Source organism: Ciconia boyciana, chromosome 1 (assembly GCF_034638445.1).
Source record: "Ciconia boyciana chromosome 1, ASM3463844v1, whole genome shotgun sequence".
Taxonomy (NCBI): domain Eukaryota; kingdom Metazoa; phylum Chordata; class Aves; order Ciconiiformes; family Ciconiidae; genus Ciconia; species Ciconia boyciana.
This window is the reverse complement of record NC_132934.1, coordinates 78,673,628-78,686,368: the sequence shown is the minus strand read 5'-3', so window position 1 is coordinate 78,686,368 and position 12,741 is coordinate 78,673,628. Positions and strand designations below refer to the sequence as shown.

Sequence of the window (12,741 nt, the reverse complement as noted above, 5' to 3'; positions counted from 1 at the left end):
CAACAACTAGATAACTAGTCAAGCTACTCCTCCCTCCCTAAAGTCAGCATAAACACAAGCCTCCTCAAGCTACTGAAGGATGCAGTGGAAGAACACAGGTGTCATTCAGGTTTGTGTGTCTTCAGCAGCTTTGTGGTATCTTTCCTGTCTCTCTTTCCTGATGAGTCCTGCTGCTCCAGCTTTCTTGTTCACCAGGCTTCCTTTAGTCATTTCAAATGATCCATTATCCAAACTCAGGCCATATTAACTTTTCATTGCAAAATAGTTCAAGTTTTCTAAATGTATGGAAAACTAAAATTATTATTTTTTTTTTCTTCCCCCCTCAGAAAACTGCTGGGACCATAAAGGTTTTAGGCTTCATGGCGTCTGGAGCTGTGAGCCATCCAGGGTCTTTTCAGGCTCTAGGGCCAGCAGTTTGAAAGCCCATGCAGACTGAGCTCCCCCACTGTGAAACAGAAAGGTTGAAGGACTTATCTCGAGCAAGGCTCCCAGATGCTCTGCTGGACTGCTGTGATCCTGGTACTGAAAGCCCTGGGCCATGTTTCTAGGATGCACAGCTCCTTCATACAGAAGGCCAGGTAGTCCCAGGCTTGCAGCCAGCACTTACTTGAATCACTTCCTGCAGAGCACACTTCATTTTGGGAACATCATTGGAAAAAATAAATAAATTGAGTATCTCTCATGAGCAGGCAAGCCTGGACTGCAGTCAGCTCCATGCTCAAAGCTCTGTCTCCAGTCCTTTTAAGATACTTTGGTCTTTATAAATAGGTTGGTACCAAACTTCACCAACTTGACATTTTCATGGTAAGACACAGTGATCACTGAAGGGAGGATCACAGAAGGACAGACAAAGCTTGGCCTCATGGAGAAACTGCAGCCTTTCCTCACCCTGACTCTTAAAACCTCAGAAACCCATTTGTGTCAGGCTGCCTTTTTTTTTTTTTTTTTTAATTTCAAGCCCATCTGAGCCACATGCCAGGTTTCAACCTGATGATACCTGAAGGGACAAAGACCTGAGGTGATGAGGACGCCAGGGTGGGCAGACAGGCCGGCCCTGTGTGTCCCCCTCAGCGGCGCAGGGGCTGCTGCAGTGGCACTGAGCACCCCCACCCACCGGGTGTGTGGGGAGGAAGCCCTGAAAACAGCCACATAAAACACACAGAAAACCAATTAAAAAGGCACCATAACGTCTGTGAAGGCGTGCTTCCAGGCACGTTGCTTTTAACCAGATTTTAACTTTTTGACAGAGCCCCTCACGACTTGTTATGGCCTCCTTCGGACAAGATGCATGTTACCACTGCCCGACCTGAGGAGACACTGCCAAGTAAGCGGCTTTATTACTGCTCGCCAGAGGCGATCGATCGCCCCCCGCGGGCCCTGCCCCGCTCGCCCCGACACCGGCGGCAGGGCAGGGCGGGGAATGCCGGTCGCCGTCGCGCCCCCTGCCGGCCGGGCGGCCGCGCCGGCCTCGGGGTAGGCGACACAAAATGGCAGCCAGGGCGGCCCGCCGAGGCCCTGCCGCCTGACGGCTAGGCCGGCGGCCCCGTGACTGAAGCAGCTTAACCCCCGCAAGCATTTATAAACCGACCGCTGTTCCATCATGTGTGGCTTTTTTATAAAAGATGGCCCGTCTTTTGGTTTTCCAGATGGTATGAAAGGGGCAGCGGCAGCAAAGCAAACGCAACAGGCAGGGCCTGCCCCTGATGCCCTGCTCCCTCAAGGCAGCTCCCAGGAGCAGTGGCCTGTCACTCCCTGTTTAGAGGGGGACAAAAATCTGAGGCCAGCTCCTGAGGGGTCCCTGTACCCCTCCCTGGTGGGAGATGCTTCCCGCGGGACACTCACGTCCCAGGGCAAGCAAATAAAAACTCCCTTGTCTCACACTTTTGCTCTGTTCTCCACAGCCTGGCACTGAAGAGGAGGCAAATCAGCATTACATTTTTAAGCGCTGCTTTTCTCATTCCCGGTCTTTTGAGCCACAGCCACCACAAGCGGTGGTGGTGAGGTGGGTTTGTGCAGCAAGGCGTACCGGCAGCTTCAAACCAGCCAGGGCATCTGGGCATTTCCAGGCGGCTGCAGGGGCTCCCCCACCACACTCCTGGCGTGTACCTGAAAAGTGGCCATAGCACCGCGAGTCTTCCAGTTTTGCCGTTCATCTGCTTTTCACCAGGACACACATCCATAAAGCTTTAGTCCCTGCTGTGATATTTTGGTGCTTGCAAATTGTAGGGCAGCGGTCAAAAGACAGAGGGAAGCAAACTTTTTTTTTTTCCTTTTGTTTTTTTTTTTTTCCCCCCTAAGACTCAGAAAGGTCAGATTTGGAATTAATTTTGTCCTGTGTAATGTTTTGGCTTAGTTCGTATTTATTCCAAGTGAGTTCACCCATTTCTACTGCAGAAATAAAAGGTCATGAAACCAGTGAATTCTCTCTCTCCTAAAAGGGGTGAATCCCTTCTAGGAAGTGAATCACCAGTGAAGTGTACCAAAACAAAAGAAAATGCAAAAAATATATTCTGTGGGACTGTAATCACAGCTGTGTACAATTATAAAATGTACAAGGGCACTTTTGATGCCATTTGCTTGCATCAGTTTTTAAGCCGTGTGTTTAAGTTGATTAATGAACACAGAGGAAAAAAAGTAAAACAAAACTTTTAACCTTTTTGGTAAAAAACCAAACCAAACCAACCACTGTTTTCCTTTCTGCAATATTTGGCTATGCAGCAGTGGGAGCCAGCACAAAGATTTGGCCAGACTAGGAGAAGGGAGGAGGACAGGGAAGGGAGAATTTAATCACTTCACACATAAAATAAATCTAAAACAATCCTGGCCCTCAGCTAATACTCCGCATGTTAAAAAGGATATATGTGCGTGTCATGATGTTAGTTTTATTAGTCATCTGTTTTAGAGATTGGCTCCAACAGGAAGTTTTGGATCTAGATTTGAACACTCTGAGGAAGGAGAATATCCAGAATTGAACTTTTGACTCAGACTGGCATAATGATAAATGGCTTTTTGAATCCAGGTTTTTGGTTCATTGACTCCATTTGGGTTTCCTTGGTTTGTTTAGTACAATAATTTAGTGTGTCATATGAAACATAAATGCATCTAAACTTACTCTGCTGGAATAAAATAGAAAGTTTCAGTGTTTATTTACTGTAGTGTAATGCTTTCAACAGAAAATCTTCTTGGTTCAAATGTTTTGAAGCATTTTTTTTTTAAAAGGCAAAAGGCTTTCCAAATCTATTGTTGGTACCCAGTAGTGTTAAAAAAAAAGTACAGGAGCCTTAATTTTTAAAGGCTGAATCCTTAATATTGTATAACTGTCTTTTCCTATGAGAGGGACTAAACTTTTGTAGCCAAAACCAAAGGCATCCAAAATTACTATATAATTTGTTAAGTTCTAGTTAAGAGGTTTAATGAAAATATGACCAGGACCCACTTGCATTTCATACTTTTCTTACACCTTTATCAAGAAATTCTATCTAGTCATCAACATTGGGTGCTAAAACAGTTAGAAGTCCCATTTCAGTTCAAACGCAGAACACAAGTTCTAAATAAATTTTAAAAAAATCCATTTTTGAGCCCATGTTATGATTTTTTGTGCCAGGCACATGACTTTTTAAGGCCTTATTTTGGTAATCCTCATTATTTAACTTTTGGAAGATTATTCAGACCTCCCAGGAGGTGACCCGTCCTCCTTTGCTCAGCTCTATGAAAGTTGTTTGGGTTGCATTTGTGTGGAGTTGGGGAAAAAAGAGGAATGAAAGAGGAATGAAAGATAGTATTTTATTCTTCCTTTACTTACAGCAGAATTCAATGTAATCAACATAAGACTTCAGCTGTTCTATGGAAGATATTGTTATTTTACATACAGTTAGGTAGATCTACAGATAGAACATTTATGCTTTTATCTACACTTTACTAGTGTCTGTATTTTACTGAGAATGTAGGTAAGTAACAGGAAGAAAACTGGGAATAACATTTGAAATAATTCCTTCCTTTTGATTAAATTCTCTGTGAGAGCTGTGAAGAGAGAGGAAACACTTGTGACTGCAGTGACAGCAGCGTAGTAACCTGGGAGGTCAGAACTGGAAAGTGCAATTAAGACACTCTTGTGATAAACTTCAGTCACTTGAACTTGGCCTTTCCATTTTTTACGCTCATTCAGCACTAGCTACTAGGAAATGGGGTAATGGACATTGGGAGCGGGATGTGCAAGATGTACAGGAAAAATCTGGGCCTTATTCTGTAGTTGCTAGAGAAAACGGAGCACACCCAGGGTGCGCTACATCGCATCCTATAAAGGATATTTAAAACTGGTCAGGTAAGTCATGCTCAGGACAGGCGGGTTCTCTCCACCAACTATAAAGAGAACGTAATGTGAGTAGTTCAGATATGGATATGGTATTCCAAACTGTAAATACCTAAAATTAGATGAATGTCACCCCCAGTCTCTTACTGCCTGGTGGATCATGATACAAATGTAAATAATCTGGCATCGCACTAATGAATGCTTCACTTCCTCAAGTACATGCTCTGACCCTAGATGAAGAGACCTTTGGGAGATGTCTTTGGTTTACAAGCTCAGTTGGTATTTCAAGTAGGGAGATACTAAATTAGGAGTATTTCTAGGAGAGTCTACTGCTGACCAAAGGCATTGCGGGATTGAGAGAACAGGGCAAAGTTTGCAGCCTTCGTGGAACAGCCTCACCAGAAAAGCAAATAGGATTTGCTGGTTAAGAGCATCTTCTGGCAAGAGAATCAGCCAAGATTTTAGGGAAGAGTTGAGCTGAGAGTAACACCCACTCCAACAGTGGACAAGGAGAATTAAGCAATAAATAAAGATACTGTTAGGTTCTCCTCTTTGTATTGGAGGAGGAGAAAAAAGGGAGCAAACAAAGAGTTACAACTTTGCCAGGAACTTTTCATAATAATTACAAAAAGAGATTGAGTGCTTATCAGCGGTAACACAGCAAACATTGCTAACCTCCTTCATTATCTCAACACTATTCTACTGACTTCTGTCTCCTTGTGAGCACAGTAAACGTTACTTTGCTGTTTCTGATCAGGCTCTTGCCATGCCAAGGCTTCTGTATGTGCTGGATTTGAAACCTTTGACATTTCCATGGAATAATATGGGACTCTACACATCCAGAAAGTAAAACCTATGTACAACTGTTTTAAAAGGCCATGGCCTGCAGGTGTAAAGTAACGGGGGCCTGAAACCTTCAGTACGTGTTTTCTATCGTCCCTGTTACTGTAGGACCAGACTCCTAAGACCTTTAAATTACATCATACAACAACGAAGAGCAAATAATAAATATAACTGTGAAAATATGCACACTGTTGGAAAATAAAATTTGAAGACAGTGCTGCACTTAAAACCATAAGCATCACTTAAAGTCTATCATATCACCAGCAAGTGAGAAGTTACGGCTTTTGCTATGAAAAAAACCCAAGTGGTTATAAAATGCTGGGTTTGCAGCAGGCAGGCAGTGTTTTTTCATAAGGCATTGCTACTTCCAGTCAGCAAACACTCTGTCAGGGTGGTGGTAAGTTGCTCAAGGCATAATGTCTAATAATGCCTCCTCATGTGGTGGGAACTCTGATCTGACTGTCCATCGTAGTAAGGTTACAGATTACATAGTAATGTATAAACAGTTTACAGTGGGATAGTTTGCAAATGCTCCACTGAAAACAGAAGGCATGCACATGTCTGTCTGTTTACTCTGAGGGGTAGGTATTTACAATACCAAGAATAAAAAGTTTAACAATGAACAAAACAAAGATGGAGTGTTCACAGTGAACTTCTCAAACTATTTCAGTGAAGCATTAGAGCAGCTTTTAGTTCTGCTGGCAATGGCTGAACCCTCTGAACAGCAGTATTTGGAGTTGCTGCTGACAGAACTCATGTTTGGTAACAGATTAGTTGGTAGACTGCTAACTTAGTTAACAGCAGATGTGGGTATTTGTTTTAGAGAAGGTTGTAAAGTTCAGGAGCAGAAATTTTCTGGGTGTGCTTGAAATAACATGGACAGAGGTAGCAGGGATTTCCTGACTTGAGTTACAGTCAGATTCTTCCCTCAACTTTTCCAGAGAAATCACTTATAAGGAGAAGAGTGATGCCCATACCCATACTCTTCATGACCTGGGGCTATCAAGTTCCCATTGTACAATGCATAGTTGTCAAATACCCCCTTCGCTGCTACTAGTGCTGCTAACTCACTTCTGAGGGAATCCAGACTAGCAGTAGGTAACAACAGCCTGGAAATCCTTGGGGAAAAAAGTGCAGCACAAGTGAAAATTATTTATCTCACTTTTAAACATCTGTGCCCAGTTTGAAGGCCAAGCTAAATTCTGCTGTAGGTCACAGCCTTGCACTGGATTATGGTGCAAGGCCCCAGTGGGAGCTGCAGATTATAAGGGACCATTTACACCTGCAGTTTGAGATGAGACCAAGTAACTGCTGTAGCAAAATCCAGCTATCACTGCAATGAAGTGGCATGGAATAGGCATTCCCATCATTTACCACTGGATACAAACTGGGGAGAAAGCATGCATTACCACCAACTAAATCAAACCAGAACTTTTCAAGAGCGAACCCTTTAGAAAAGACCTCTTTGATTAAAAAAAAGTTGAAGCCATGGCAGAGGTTAGATTCTGCAGCTTAGTGATAAAGTAAATAATTCTTTAAGAGAAAATAAGTCTCTCAATATGTTCAGAAAGAAAATTATTTTGGAGGAGGAAACTGGCAATTGTTTTCTGAGAAAATTTCTAAATTGCTTTGAAAAAAATAAGAGCTACTACATGCGATGATAATGTTAAAAGCAGAACAACATCAAAGGCAGATTAAGCACATTTACTTTCCTTTCACATAAATGCACACACACCCCCATACACACTCTCCATTAATGACTAGCGTTTACTGAAAGTGATTTCAAGAAATCTGTAAAATTTCCTCCTTCCTAAAAACCTTGAATCTCAAATGCGGATCCAATTCTAGCAATGAATATTAAGGCACTCTAGAGGGCTGTGCCAAGCACCTCTGCAGAAATAGCTGCAGCTGTGTAAGATATTACTACCACTCAGCTGTTCGGTGCCGCTTCTTGCCACACCCACGTATACATCAATCATATATAGGTCATTTGAGAATTCCTCATACGCTTCAGTGCACGGTCAGCCGGGGCAGCTTAATCTGTTTCTGCAACGGTTGTCTGACTATGATCTTGGTGAACAGTATCTGAACCCTCTCATTCAGCTCGAGGTCGCTGTGGTAGATAACACCCGAGATTTTGCATCCCCCATTCTGGCTCTCTACTTCAGGGCTTTTTTTCCCCCAAGGACATAAAGTTATTTAGAGGCTCCTCTCAGAGAGCAGAAATTCAAGCAATTTTCTGTATTGCTTACTCACAACCCTGATTCAGCTGTAAATAGATTCACAGCTGAAAGTCCATGCATACCATTTTTTAAGCTGCACTAAAGCTAGAGGGACGTAGACTGACATAAGCTGATGTTAAAAATCCCGAAGTCCTGCATTATTATTCAGATATTTTTCTATGGCAAAAAATACAGTCAGTTCTGTGGGAAATTTTCGGAGAGAGCTGTTAACCCTAGTGACTCAAACAAAATGAACTCTCCAGGTGTCTGAAATCGGGAACATTTTCCAGTTGCAAATAGTGTTGCAGAAACACGTGCTTACCTGCTAAAGGGAGAAGAAAACAGGACTGAATAGCAAATAGGGAAGACTCTGCAGCAGGTTTCCAAGAGTCACATGGAAATTCTTGATAGGCGATACAATTTGGTTGAAAAAAGTCAGCCCCTTGCAAAAAAGGCAGCTCTGCAACAAAAGATGAACAAAAAGCAGTATTGCACATATTGCTATTCTAGGAATTGTTTCTCAAGAGTGCACTAATAAGCTCATACATGACACACGCAGAAGTGAAACAAGTGCTGTTCCATCTCATCGCTGACAGAAATAAACATTTCTTCCTGCACTTCTCCCTTCTCTGTTTTGTTTTCTTCACAGGGAGCAACTCATTGACACCAATGCTAGGAGCTACACCTATCACTAAAGAGGATAAGAGAGTTTCCATGAGCACACACAGTGTAAGTAGTTCTGTGCTCCAGCACTAAAGAGGTGACAGAAAAAGGTTTGAAATATGCTGCATGATCTGCGGTGATCACCTTTGGAGAGCAGCTGTCCTATAAGGCCCAGAAAAAGTCTTAAATGCATCATTTAGAAATACTGGAAATTCTTTCTTTAGGGCTTCAAATGATGGTCGTAATATCACTCCCTGTCCTGAGCTGGTCTTGAAGTGCCTCTCCGAGATGACTATTAACACAGTAAACAACCCCAGAGTGGATATCTTGGTGCAGCACAGCATTTATCATTATGTGACTTCTAACCCCAATACAAACATCTTCACAATTCAAAGATTTTTTTTTTTAAATCCCTGATCAATAAGTATAAAACACTATTAGGGAAAAAAATATATACATAAACACAGACACTCCGCGGTATTCACACACATCTGCATCCACATTCTGAGTAGGGTTTTTCATGCCTGGCACTTGTATAGTCATTAGTACCAGCTCTAACACACTGCTAAATCTAACTAGGAATATACAGATCATCTTTTTGACTCAGTTTATCCGGGGTACAAACCGCTCTTGCTTTTGTTTTGTGGCATTTCATACCCACTTTGCAAGGATGTAAATAGCTGCATGTGTTTAAAAATATGTATTTTCTGGTTAATCTTTCCTGCATTTGAGAGAACCAAGTAATCCCCTTACACTCCCACCTTTTGTCTGCTCCATGGGTGTGAGCTTCATTCTGTTACCACTTACTTTAGTCAAAATCAAGAGGTGTTAGTTTAAATAACAGTGTTGTGCAAAGTCAGTGCATTTTGACTGCAATGCGTTAAGGAGCGCACACATAAGCAGCTCAGCAGACAGCCTGCAGAATGGGAGAAATTATCCGCAGCTTGTAGGCTACAGAGCCATGAAATGGTATTTTTAGTACCTGGGGGCAAGGTAGGGGAAGCAAGCTTTTCAGCGGCACGCGTGCATCTGGGAGATGGCACATGAACAAATTTGAAGTGAGGGATGTATAGCAAAAACACAAGATCGTACACTGCACAGTACACTGGCTACAAACACGCTATACCAACAAAAACTCCTGTGGACACAGCTATATGTTGTACTAGTATACAAAAAACTGCTCTCAGCAAAGCAAGCTGTATCAGAGTAGAGCTTTCCTGATACAGCTGGGTTTATATTAGGAGTGTCTGCCAAAACTGCTGGAGTGGTCATGACATTGAGGTCTTCCAAAAGCTATGGCCAACTGCTCTCAGCTGGAAGTGGCTACTATCAAAAGTACGCATCTAAAATAATAGGTCTTGTCAGGAATTTTGGCCTTTTTCCCCTCCTTGCTTAAAAGGCAAATTGAAGAAGATTCTTAATCTTCTAATTTAAAGAATATGAGAAATCCCACTGATTTTAGACAGATATTATGGACAGAAAGTGTAATAATAGCTATTTGGTTCTCAAAAGATTAGATGCTTATGGGTATGAAAACAGTGTTTTGCTTGGAGATCCTGCTTTGACATTTCTATGCTAGCAGATTAAAAAAAAAAAAAATCCCCCATTTTGCCTATTACCTGTGATAATTTGATTAGCCGGGATAATAAACCAACATCACAGTGCTATTCTTCAGGATTTCAGGGGGTTATTTCAGAATAAAACTCCACTGCCTTTTTCATTTAAATCGACCTAACTTTGATGATCAAAGCTCAGCTATTCTGTCAATGCATGCATGAAGTATAAATTATTATTTTTTTAAACTTGTGAATTACATTTGTCTTGCTTTCATCTAATATCCTGTACACCTTAAACTATTTATAGGTTCAGGGGAAAGGGAAAAAGAGAATGCCTGAAAAAAACCAACCCATGATGCTGTTGTACAGAAGTTCCAGGAGACTGTAATTAAGCATATTCCTCACACCAGCTGAGCAATCAGTATGTTATTTTGGCAGGTAAAGCAAATTAAGCATTCATATAGCCTTTTCTAATCAAGTATTGATACCATGCCTTACACCAGGCATTTCCCAGAGGCAGAATTTCAGAACTGCTTTACAGTTTTCTCAGGGCCATATTACTTACCCGTCCCTCCACCTTGCTATAGGGAAAGCAGCAATACAAGTCTCTGAGGGGAACCATGCTGAATGACCCAAAATACTTTCGCAGATATAACCGTAACGTTGTAGCTTTAGAGACCTCCTGACCAGCATGGAAAGAAACACGACTCTAGAGGTTTTTGGACCCCAAAGCTGCCACAAATCCAGATCAAACTGCTCTAAGCCACAGGGCAGTGTAATTTCCAGGGATATTCTGCATGTGTGAGGCAGAGGAGGAAAAGGTGTAGCATGGCTGGTGATGCTGCTTGAAAGAACAGCTATTTTGGAATTTGCTCAAATCCAAAATGCTACTTTGGGCAGAGAGGCTAGTTGTCCAAATACTAGTGAGTATTCAAAAATACAAGGTAAAACACAGGATCATGCATCACAGGCACATTATAAATAACACATTAATATAACTGCCCTCCTTTTCTAAGTGACTGTATTTTAACTTAGTTGTGAGTGTGGGTGAAATTAATTTTTCATACAGCATGAACTTGCTCAGCGAAGGGACTGTCAGTTCCTCCTCAGGACTCACAACAAGAGCTGCTGGACATCAGTATTTCAGTGGAGCTGACACAGTTGCCCCCCTTACACCTACTGCTCAGCCAGCTACGGCCAGAGAAATCAAGTCACACGGACTCTAATTTTGGGTATTACTGCATACGTCTTTCAATTCAGCCGTGAGTGGCCAGCAATTAAGCTCTATCATTTCAGTGACTGCAGTCGACAAAGGTGCCAGCCAAGAATCAACACACTGGCTGGAAATGGTGATTGCAATTAAACTACAATCAGCCTGGCAGGCTGACGTGATCAAGGTCTGTCGCGTGAAAACCCACAGCAGCACCGTTACAGACCTTTTCCTACTGGAAGATTTTAATTTGGGGCTGCAATGACCAGGAAGGCTGGAAACTGCAAAGGCTTGGTCACTACTTTCAGAGTTTTGCAAGCTCAGCTCCATCAACCAGAAGTGTGGAAAAAAGTGCATGGGAAGAATGAAGTGAAAAGACATCGATGTAAAACATACCATCTGTACTCTTGGCTTTATTCCTCAAGTTACAGTCTATGAAGCAAGAAGGCCTTTTCTGCTCTTGGCCTTCCCCTCCCCAGCCATTTAACAAGCCTGTTTACAACTGGTCCCAACAAGCAAGACCACGGGGTTCAGCCTATGCTATACCTGGCTTCCCAAGCACCTTGGTTCACTCTTCTTTCAGATCTGTGAAAGATTTGCAGGTATAAAATATTTTTTTCTTTTTTTTGCTAGAAATAAAAAGATGTCAATGTGTCTTCTGGGCTTTACTTCCCTGATCTTCCTCCTTTAAAAAAAATATTTCACTTTAATGGAATTAAAGCTCATACTATAAATTCAAATTATAACTAAAGGATGAATTCTGATGAATTCTGGCTACAGAAATGGATAGGAAAGCCCCTGTTGACTTTCCCAGGGGCAACATTGTACCTCAGACAAATAAGATGGTTTTTAATGCTGACTTCTCTATAGCTGAATTTTTTTTGCTGACAGTCTGTTTCTGTTGCATGTAGTGCTGAGTTTCTTGTCTGCTGCAATAGTGACACTTAATCTGCCTTTATACCTCTGAGGACATACACTTATGAAGATAGAAACCTAAAGGCGGTAATTTGTCCTGAAAATCCTTGGTGTTACTCTTAAAAGACGTCGGATGAAAAAAGTTATAGAAAGCTCTGCATAGTGTCAAATTTAACTCCATGGAGACAAAGACAAAGCTAGAATGTAACAACACCAAAAATGAAACTTTAAGGGCCTAATTACAGGATTAATGTAGTCTAAAAGCACCAAAAGATCTTCCCTCTTATCTCAGATTATGACTTTCTCCACACTCAAAACTCCTACTTAAAACCTCTCTCCATACTCAAAACTCCAATAGTTCATATTTAAAACCTCTCTCATTCTTCATTTCCCATAGACTGAATCTTAAACGTAAGGACTAATTGATGGCACAGACAAGTGGCGGCACAGATTACTGCGAGCGTGCTTGCACGGACATAGGTGGTGATGCTCCGTTTTGCAGAGAGCACCTTGTGAACTGGATTTCACAGCACCCCAAGTTTCATTCATATTCAGCTAAGTGAAAACATCTCACAAGCAAAGCTTGCAAATGCAACTGCATCACTGCCAGCATTTTCACACTGCAAGCAGGCTGTCAATTTAATTGTGGAGATAGAAAAGTAACACATTTTTCAAGGGGTGACTACAACTTAACAAACCAGACAAAAAAAAAAAAACCCCGATGACAGTGCTCCTCAAATTCATAAATGTCTTCACAGACTGAGATTTAAAAATCTTTCTGCACTGCTCTGGCTCTGCTTTAATGAAAATTATAGCAAAATATTCAACAATTTCAGTAGGAAAAGACCGGAAAATCCTATTCATAACACGCATCATTTTAAGCTAAATTCATAGTGGATATATGGGTGCCTTGGTTTTGCAGGTCTCACATGAAAGTCAACATCCCACAGTGATTTCAATAAAACATTAAAGCTTCACGTAACTCAGGGAGAAGAGTTCTTTGATGAGTGAACGCAGCATAAC

At 41.8% G+C, this 12,741-nt stretch overlaps 1 protein-coding gene across 17 annotated transcripts in view; it reads right to left on the bottom strand.

Annotated features, from left to right (window-relative positions):
• Window positions 1-12,741, bottom strand: part of PRR5 (proline rich 5) — a 93,681-nt gene that overhangs the window by 62,165 nt on the left and 18,775 nt on the right. For 5 of the 17 annotated variants that reach the window (XM_072876085.1, XM_072876045.1, XM_072876110.1 and 2 more), the window contains one exon: window positions 7,697-7,834. The exons of 11 other annotated variants lie outside the window; for them this stretch is intronic. The gene's annotated coding sequence lies outside the window, so the exon portion shown is untranslated. Of the gene's footprint in view, window positions 1-7,696; window positions 7,835-12,741 lie in introns of those variants that run through there. One more of the 17 variants, XM_072876176.1, reaches the window with a different exon arrangement.